The sequence below is a fragment of the Ixodes scapularis genome, unplaced genomic scaffold, assembly GCF_016920785.2.
Source record: "Ixodes scapularis isolate PalLabHiFi unplaced genomic scaffold, ASM1692078v2 PGA_scaffold6__148_contigs__length_123643588, whole genome shotgun sequence".
Lineage (NCBI taxonomy): Eukaryota > Metazoa > Arthropoda > Arachnida > Ixodida > Ixodidae > Ixodes > Ixodes scapularis.
The window spans coordinates 118,749,265-118,759,657 of record NW_024609881.1 but is presented as its reverse complement, the minus strand read 5'-3'; the positions used below and the strand labels follow the sequence as shown (position 1 = coordinate 118,759,657).

Genomic DNA, 10,393 nt, shown 5'->3' with positions numbered 1-10,393 from the left:
AACCCCAATTATTTTTTTTTTGTAGTGAGTAAAACGTACATTAGCTATTTTAACAAGTTGTACCACACGGCTATCAAGCCCCTCGTAAAATTTGAGGCTGTCTGTTCGACTATAGGGTACGTCGAATTGAAGTTTTGGGGTGTATTATATGGGACAAAGGGTGTAACAATGCACCCTTTTACACCTTTTTTTTTTTTAGAGTGTATCGGGCTGCGTTAAGAAGCATTCCATGATTAAAGGTGCCCCGTGGAGGTTTCTGTGATCGCCTATATATGGCAATAGCTCACTCAGCTGGCTCTAAACGTCCTAGAAATCCGTAAATCGTGACGATACGCGGCCGATCTCCCTGTTCAAGAAACAATCGAAGATCGCAACGCACCGAAGTCCTTTCCGGCGATGGGAGGAGCATGTTCGGAAACTAGGACCACTGGCGGTCAAGAGCGAGTGAAGGAACCTCGCGCCTCCTACCGGTGGAACCGCGGAGTGATATCTCGATTGTGCACGGCTCGATCGTTGCCCATACAGCCCGGACTACGATTCAACCCAGCAAGCGCTTGCTCGAGAATTAACGACCAAACACATCACTCCCGCACAAAAAAAAAAAAAAAAAATTACAGTGCGTTGTTTTTGAGCCGATTATTGCACTAATCCGCAAAAACTAAAAAAAAAAAAAAAAAAAAAGTCGCGTTTTTAATGGTCCTATGTTGTCCTTGCTGCCCAATCAATGCTCCTCCAATCGCCGGAGATGACTTCGGTGTGTTCTATTTCAGAGCGCAGCTCTTAGGCGCCGTTTCTGGCTTGAGCGGCGTCGGCGTCGGCGTAATGCGCGGTGCATTATGGTCACATTTCTCCGCTAAATTTAGCGGAAAAAATTCTCCACTATATTTAGCGGAAAAATTCCCCCCTAACCTGAGCGAAAAATATTTCCCCGCTAAATTTAGCGGAAAATTTCCCCGCTATATTTAGCGTGAAGTTTTCCCCGCTAAATTTAGCGGAAAAATTGTCGCCCTCAATTTAGCAGGAAGTTTTCCCCGCTAAATTTAGCGGACAGAAATTCCCCGCTAAATTTAGCGGAAAATGTTCCCCTAAATGGGAGGAGAGGAGGAGGGGCATAGCCCCCTCTCCGTACCTTCCCCTCCTCCTCCTCAAGAGCTGCGCTCTAATTTGGCGTTGCAGGAGAGTGCAAACGTCTTTCATATTTTTATTGCTTTTTTTAGTGTGGAAATTGGCCGCGCATCGTTGTGATTTCTGGATTCCTAGGGGCCCTAAACTCGTCAAACACATAGTTGGAGCCGAAAGTTCGCGGAGCGTGCCGATTTCACGTCGGCGAAAAAAGCGCGAAGTCATTGTGCCCTCCGTCAACTTCGGCGCCAACTTCGTGTTCGACGTGTTTACAGGCCCAGGATGCTTAGAGCCCGCAGAGCGAGTTATCGCCATACTCAGGCGATCTCAAAAACCTCCTCAGAGCACCTTTAAAATTCTCCCTGACGCCGGCCAGAGACGCCGGCGCAGTGTTCGTGCCGCCAAGCGGAAGGGAGTCAGACAGGTGTTTTGTAATCTGAACAAAAGAAAGAGTGAAATTGCTGACCTTCGACGAACGCCCTCGAGATAAACGCCTTCTGGGCCTCGTTAGCGTCGGGGGTGTAGCTCAGTGGTAGAGCATTCGACTGCAGATCCAGAGGTCCCCGGTTCAAACCCGGGCGCCCCCTTCCAACATTTTTGAGCCTGGGGTTCACAAGAGGTTTTCAGGTTGTGTATGATAGCATGTTCGGCTTTATTTTTTTTTTTTTTGTGAAATTTATTTCTGAGTAAAATTGCATATTTATTTAATTGAGACTCTCCCTTATATATTTAACAGATAGTTGCAGCATATATTTATTTGGTTTATTAACTAAGGGGACATTAAATAATCTATGAAAGATGGTGGAAGGAAAGAAAATTAAGTATGAAACTTTCAACTGAAAGATCAAGACTTCATGATTACGCTCCAATCGCATTTTCTTTTTATCCATAAGCTTGTATGACGATTGCTCCTTCCTTAAACGCTATATAATATATGTTGAAGCTTGACTGTTTTCAGTTTCTCTCCTGAAAGTAACACAATCACACATCCCCGCTCTTAAAACAGTCAGCCTCTGTTAAGTAGGCATTTGGTCACATTAAATTCTGGTTCAAATTCAAATGAGGTAGAGAAAAAAGCAACTTATTTATTAACTGACGAGCCTCTACCCCCATAGCAGAACAAGGAAACACATTATAAAAGAAGAACTCCAATGTATACGACATATGCACACAAGAAAAGCTATATGTTACAATGTAGGAAAAGGAAATTAAACACATTCAACCTATTCATAAATCAATTAGGGCACCTGTGAGAAAAAACATTAAAGAAATAATGAAGGTAACTTTTGGGGGGACTCGCTCAATATTCCTTCATTAAGTTAACAAAAAGAGTGTTCAGAAGCCGGGGGCGGGTAGATCTCAACATCTGATTAACATAGTTATTTCTGGAGTGCGGCACTAACCAGGTCTCGGCACCACGAGTGAAGTACTTCACGTGATTCTCTGGGTTCCATGTGGAAAATTGTTTGGTAATTTTTGTCACTGTGTCTAAAAGATATTTTTTTTAGAAAAGAGCAAGTTTGTAAGTATACTGATTTAGTATTTGTACAACATTGAACCTGTTAAGCAATGGTTGGGAACGGCTCTCGCAAATTGGGTCACATATGATACGAACTACTTTTCCCTGAAGAGTGTGAATTTCTTTGAGATTTGTAGCGCTTGTTTTTCCCCGGGCTAATAAACAATAGTGGTAGTGTGAGTAAAAAATAGATTTGTGTAAGAGGAGCATAACAGAAGTCGGCAGCATTACTTTGGTATATATATATATATATATATATATATATATATATATATATATATATATAATACACACAGCCCTCGACAGTTTATTACATATATGTTACACCGTTTCGTCCCAGACCATGTACTGATTAAATATTATATTTAGTACTTTTATGCTATCTACTATGTCTGCATTATTTCCACCGTGAGAGAGGTTGTATATATACGTGCAATTTGTATTGTGTGGTCGAAATAGAACAGCGATTGTTTTGTTGACACTGATTTGTAAATAGTTAGATATTGTCCAGGTACTGAGTTTTAGAGCTAAGGACGGATTTGCCTTATGTAAAAGTTTTGAATTAACGTGTCGTGATTGAGGCGATCGAAAGCTTTATAAAAATCTATAAATATTCCGACCTTTTCTAAACACATGCTGACTGGACGTAAGAATGGAACATTTTTCACGGAGACTGTATAATCTTTTAGGCATAATTCTCTCTAAACCTTTGGAAAATTGCTAATTCGGAAATAGGTCAATAATTTCCAGGTTTTTTTTTTTTTCTACCCCACATTTATATAAAACAATCCTTTCCCGCTTTGCATTTTGATATGTGGATGGTTCTGATTTTTCAACTTGCCCTAATTATTTTTGTTGTTGTTTTGTTGATGATGATGATGATTATGATGCGATCGCAAATCCTGCCAGCGGTCGCCAGAACGAATACCTACTAAAGCGCGTTAACGGCAAGAGAGATTTTGTCTCCGATCCTACATCTAAAGTGTCGTCCTGGTGGAGCTCTCGAAACGATTTATTGTCTGTGCGGAACAATCGCTATCGCGGTATCACTGTGACGAGAAGCACTCATCGCAATGGGCATCGCTCTCAACCGTCCACGAGGCATTGTTCCTCAGCATCAATGCACTTCTTACTTCCTTTTTCTCCCACACTCCATTTCAGCGTAACTTGGCACGCGGCAAAAGTTATGGCCCCCAGCGAACCAATCATAACGTTGGAACGAGGCACGTGACAGCGGACCGTCGGCCTGCACTCTCCGTCCCTCTAATTGGCTCACGAAGGCCCTCGCTTTCGATCTTTGCCGAGTCGCGCTGCAATGGAGGTTCAGCTACGTTGCACCTTGCGATGAACCGCAGCCGACGCTACGAGCCACCCCAGCCAATAGAGCGCATTAAACGTGTCACGGGACAGAGCATCACGTGACTGGAAATATCGCCGCCCTTCCCGTTGGTATGTGACACACGCACGGCATTGGATTGGCTGGGATGGCTCGTAGCCTTCCCTGCGGTCCGTGGTAAGGAGACACGGAGTCCAGTAGGACTCCTTCTAACGGACATAAATGAGGCCCAACTAATTGCATTTCATGCACCGTCTGCGACCGACGGTCACTCACTCGAAACGACAAATACAAGTAGCGATAAAAGTGCGAGCGTGCGAGCACAGGCTACAGAAGAACCGGTCAGCGGGTTTGCTGACCCCAAAACGAAGGTGCACGCTGACCTTCTTCAAGGCCCGAGTGAGAGCGCTTTCGCGGTAAGTGTACACAAAGCGGACTGTAACAATGCTAGTCATAACTCGCGTACTGTAAACAGATGTAGCTCTACCTGTGCATGCAGGTGATATTGTCTTCGACCTTTGACGCGGTCACGTCAACTTTGGCCAACTCAGCGGTCAGCAGCAAAATAACTATACCGTACCGCGATAAGACAAATAACACATTGTCTTTTAATAGATATGTAATACGTGCATAAAAGCGTACAGATCGCGACATACCAACAAACAAGTGGTTGGCAGTATTTTTTTTCCTGTCTTTCTCTTGAAAATTGAAAGGCTGTGTTTCATTTTCAGCCTTTCCAAGACATAAAAAGTTACATATAACCAATACGGAGAAGAGGAAGGAAAATCCTCCCGTCTTCCGAAAAGTTCCGAAGCCCCTGAAAAGCTGTCATCGAGACAATGTGCATTTATGAAGATCAGTTGCTTTGTTGCTTTGCTGACGCTTGTACGTTCCAGACGACAAAAGCAACATTGTCGACTCTCTTAGAACCAAACCATTCAGGTGTACTTTTTTCTGCAGCGTTTGAACTATATGTGGCCAAAACTTGCTCTTTTTCTTGAGGTGACTGGGGACATGGCGTTCGAACATGTGGTACCAGTGAAGCTAATGAGTTAACATTTCGCGATTGTCAAAGCCCCATTTAGATAAAAAAAAATTCAACAGCTCAGATGTCGTGATTCGGCGTACATAAACGAGAAAATTTGATTTTAAGCATTTTGCTGGTCAATATGGCTTTACGCAGCTGTACTTTACCGTAGTCGCCTAAAAACGCGTAATGATAGCAAACTTGTATCAAGGTCTTGTCCCATGGAGAGGGAGCTCATTCATAACATAGATCAGTCATGAGAGCAGCGTAATATTAACCTTTCTGGTAAGGTCAGCTATATGGTCTACATGTTTGGGTTAGAACTTGCAGAACACGAAAATGTTGAAACAAAACGCAACCCGACTCGGAAGACTGCCAACCAAACCCATAACAACTCTCAAGTATTTCGCAAACCCGACATGATGAGTTAAATTTTTAATGAGGCCGGCCCCCTCCCCCACCAAAAAAAAAAAAACAAAAAAAAAAAGAAAAATGATTCTCTCAATCCCATCCCAACCGAAATCTCGGAACTGACCGAGTAGCACAGGGTAAGGTTGCGTTAAACCGGGTCCGGCGGGGTCGGAGTGGAATCAGATCGAGTCGGATCGGATTGGATCGGGTCAGATTAGACCGAGTCGGGTCGGGTCGGGTCGGGTCGGGTCGGGTCGGGTCGGTTCGGATGCGGTCGGGTCGGGTGGAACAAGTAAGGTCAGGTCGGATCGGGTCGGTGAGGCCGTGTGGGATAGGGTAGGGTCGGGTCGGGTCGGTCCCGTGACCCAAACCTCACCCAAGATTTAAACCTGGCCTGTTTGATATTATGACCTGAAGCCGGCCCGTCCCAATAAGCGGTGTGAGCACGAGTCATGTAGGAAGGTTCAAACCCTGCCAGCAATTAACTTGCCGTCTTTCACATTCGTCCCGGCCTAAACCGCTGATCGGGACGGTTTCGTAACGCATTCCAGCCTGACCCTTCTCCGAATATATTTGAGACCCGATCTCGGCTCGTGTTTGAACCTGACTTGAGAGATCGGGATCAAGCCCGTGGCCTCAAACCGAATATATTTAAATATGCTACTGCCTAACCAAAACACATCTGAAAACAGAACTGCTCGATGTATCTAACCATTTTACACCATCCATTTCGGCCGTTGAAAGCACAGATTAGAGCGATATGATCGAAAGTCTGCTTGTAGAGCTACGAATTCGTCCAGTACACACGAAAATTTGGGATGTTGATTTTTTTTTCCCCTTTTATCCGTCAACTGGCGAATGAAAACGATCACACGAGAAAAAGAAATCCTGGCCTCGAAAAGCGAGACGGCCTTGAAAGGGAAGGAACCGTCCTGAGTGAAACTCCCAACCGCTCGCGTAACTGGGCTGAGCACGGAGCACTGTCCAACACCACGAAGGCAAGAATACTCCACACACAACACCTAACTCGTCTGGGCCGGGAAAAGCACACAGAAAAAAAAATTAAGACCAAATACGAAATGAAAGATCCGGCTCTCTCCCGCGCCGGTAAAGATACTCTTCGTGATTACCGTCCTGCGCCCCTCCCCCCCCCCCCCCCCCCCCCTCCGCCAGCCTTCTATATGGGTCACTGATCTTGTTGCCGTGACTTACATCCTCACGGGCAACAGATGTAGACCCCCTACTCCCCTCCCTCCCTCCCCCCCCCCTCCCCCCCCCCCCCCCCCCCCCCCCGCTTTTACATTTTTCATGCAGGAATTTGTTCATGTACACCTTCTTGAAGCAGCAGGTGCTACCCGCCAAGGGAAGTAATTGCGTATTTTTTTCTCTGCCTGTAATATTCGATTGCCTGTGTATTTTTTTTTTCTTGGAAAGTAGAGGGGAGGAGGGAGGAGACTAATTTATAACAGTTAGCTTTTTTTTTTTTTTTTTTTTTTTTGGAGAGGGAGAAAGGCTCAGTGGCAGTGCGTCGTAGCGCACCGCAGGTCCGAGCACGTGGAGTTGACGTGGAGCGAAAGCTCGCGCTGCAGAATCAAAGGATCAATCCACACCCCTGCTTGTTTTGATGTGGAGGAGCATAATCTACAGAGAGTAACAATAGCGAGTTTTAGTAGACCGTGTTTCCCCCTCCGCGTTTTCTTCCTCCGCTAAGCCCTCCGCTACGAAGAAGCCGCTACTGCGCCTGCGCGCTGATGGCCTTGACTGTACAGTTTCGGGTATCGTAGCGGGTTGGCGGAGAGCCTTGCGGGACGGTAAAAACTATCTACGAAAACTCCCTAATGTCTCCATACTCTGGCAGACTGTCCCGCAGTCAAAGCAACTAATGACTAATGAGTTTGTTTTGGACAGATTAAAATGTTTAGAGATTGAGTAAGTACGTAGTACCTAAGCAGCTGTGTGTCATGCTCGATTTGAGAACCTGTCCCCCCTACACTTGCGGTTTCTGCTATCATTTTAACCAAGTGTGCCTGTGCAAGGAGCAGAAGGATGTTCCTGGGCTATATATTAAAACAGTGGTTATTATTATTTAGTTATTTATTTCAATACACTCACTCAAAGCCGACGGCATTACAAAAACAAGGTCGCACAAAACAAAACAAAAAAGTGAGATGTAGCTACAGAGGCAGGAAACAAAATCAGGTTATATAACTAACAGCAGACCCGAACAAAGTGACCGTGCTGGATGTAGCGACGTTAGTGCCTAAAGTGGCTTAAGGAATGAATGACTCGTAGAATACGTTCTACTTCGTCTCATCCTACGATGTACTAAAGGTCAAAGCCACAGGCCGCCAGGTCCAATCACGTTACACGTTAAACTATGACATGCTTAACATTGATTAGGGGTGGACGAATAATGCTCCGAATCAAAAAGTGCTGCATCATTTCTCTGTAGCTGCGACACTGCAAAGAGCCTGTATGTTGTGGCTTTCTTTGCGATGTAGAATTGGTGAGTCATTCTGCTATTCAATTCGAACCACTGTCCGCCCATCCCCATTAGACGCGGGCACCGACACGTGCATTGAAGCGAAATACCACCCACGCGATGTCTAAGTGGCTCGTGATTGGATCTGGTGGTCGGCACCTTTGCCTTTAGTCCATCGTAGGGTGAGACGAAGTATAGTATTGCATATCGGGGTGTTTACTCTACAAGGACGATCGACATGGGATGAGACAGTTGGATCTAAGCTATTATGACCCCCGTTTTCTTTAACCCGCACCCTCCGCAAGGGCGTCCCGTCAGGCTTTTTCGCTAACTTGGGACAATGCAACCTATAAGATAAGGGCTACGCCCTTCCCCCGCTTGACGTCATGACTAGTGGATCCACGCAGCGCTGACTAGCCTGCGTCTGCTTCGCCACCAGTGCGTCCCGCAGCGTCGCACAACGAGCGCAAAGCTAGCCAATATACTATCTAGAAGACAAGGCTTGCGCACGACGTCATCGTTAGTGGATCCTCAACACTTCGGGCGGGTTCGGGACCCACCGACGATGACGTCATTGTGCAGGCCTCGACTTTTCCCGCCTCTTTCCACTTTAGCAGAGCGAGCGCGGAATAGGAGGCGCTCGCCTCTGTCTTGTCCGTCCTCGTCCTTTCATGTTCTTCCCTTATTTATATTTTACCTCCTCAGCGTTCGCTCTTCTAAAGTGGAAAGAGTGGGACGAGCTTCCACTTGACGTTTGGAGTGAGGGGGGGAGGCAAGGCAGAGGTTTGTTACCCGTTTGCACCTCAAGAACTGTAGTAAAATAAAGTCCGACTTTTCGCAGAGCATTACTGATTTCCCCCTTTATGTAGAGAATTAAGATATATGTAGGCGAATTGTAGATTAGATATATCTTATTTTATTAAGACGTACGCGTGCCAAACGTCAAAAGCATCGCTTTTTCCTCCGACAACCAGATCTCGTAAGAACTACTTCGCGCCGCGTATGAACAATGCGCAAAAAGGGTAGGGGAAGGCAACGCCAGGTGAAGAGAGATAGGGCAAGCACTAGGATGGCTGGACGGGAGAGCGGGGTAATGAAGGGCGAGGGGAGGAAGAGAGAGCACCAGGAACGTTAGGGAGATTGTTTCTCTCCTCCTCCGCAGCCATCCTACTGCTTGCCCTTTCTTCGCTCGCCCGGCACTGCCCTCGCCTGTACTGCACGCAACTAGTGACACGGAGTACATGTGGTACTGCGCGTTGTCAGTGAAAGAAACGTGTGTGTAGCCCCTTTCCGGCCTCTACAACCTTCACAACCGCCGAGGGGGTCGTTCACCCATCTCGGCGGTAGGCGGGATGGGTGAACCACCCACTCCGCCGACCTTGAAACTCTCGGCCCCCTCCGGGGAAAGTGGGTCACCAGATGAGGACGACCCGAAGTGGAGACGCCACCGCCGTCTCGACAGATGGCGCGGATTCTCGACCAACGCTTTATGTTTTCTGTGTTATTTTTAGATTAGCCGTTGGTACTAAAAACAACTACGAGGTGGCGCAAGCCGCCGCCTGTTTGAAGGGTTGAATCGTACGCGTTCATCCATCCATCCAACAGCGAGCCCAAAAGATGCCGCAAACTTCACAATGGACCGCAGAGGACGCTATAAGCCATCGAAGCCAATCCGGTGCCGTGAAAGTGTCACGTGACCATCGGGAAAAAGGCGGCGACGCACAGAATCATGCAAAATTGTTAAGATGTCTAACAATTCACTCAGTCATAACTCACTGCTGGTCAGTGAAGTTATATGCTTAACAAAATTGCACAAACAGCTACAAAAGATCTTTAACTTTTTATTGTCAATTAAAAAAAAATGCTGCACTGACAATGGCCAGCCTCACCCAACTCCGACCAAAAAGGAAGCAAGACACCAAACTTTTGCGGCAGTCAGCCGTTTTGAGCACATGAAAAAAATAGTTTTCTACGGCTTAGAACCTGATCGCTGCCAATGTATACTTACAGGCGATTAAAATTACGCATTACTTTATAACAACTAGAAATAACATTTACAAATCGCTCCTCACGCCTCAAACAGATCCTCTCATTTGAAGAGCAAACATAAAAACTTTCACCATTTTACGTCTATTATACAATTTTTTGTTCATGGAAATCTATACAAAAACAAAAGGGAAGCAGCTTACAAGATGACGCAACGTAAAAATGGTATAAATTAAAAAAAAAAAAAAAAAAAAACTTAGCCACATGGAATAGTATTTACACGCGTATCAGACAACCCTTAAGTAACAAGGATAAAAATGCTCCCTGAGTTACAAATATAAAATGCCGAATCTAAAAGCACATAAAAAAAATTAGTTTTATACGACTTATAAAAGGTCAGCTACAGATGACCTGTAACAGCCAGACTGACCTGTCACAGCCCTGCCCTCGAGCGCTGGTCGGGCGTAAAACGATTCATAGGAAGGAGCCAGTGAACAGAGTTTGGAACTT

General features: G+C 45.8%; 1 non-coding gene across 1 annotated transcript; it reads left to right on the top strand.

Moving 5' to 3' along the window:
- The first annotated feature begins 1,637 nt into the window (after positions 1 to 1,637).
- Trnac-gca lies at positions 1,638 to 1,709 on the top strand. Its single transcript has one exon. It is a non-coding gene; the product is annotated as a tRNA-Cys (tRNA).
- Positions 1,710 to 10,393: the final 8,684 nt, after the last annotated feature.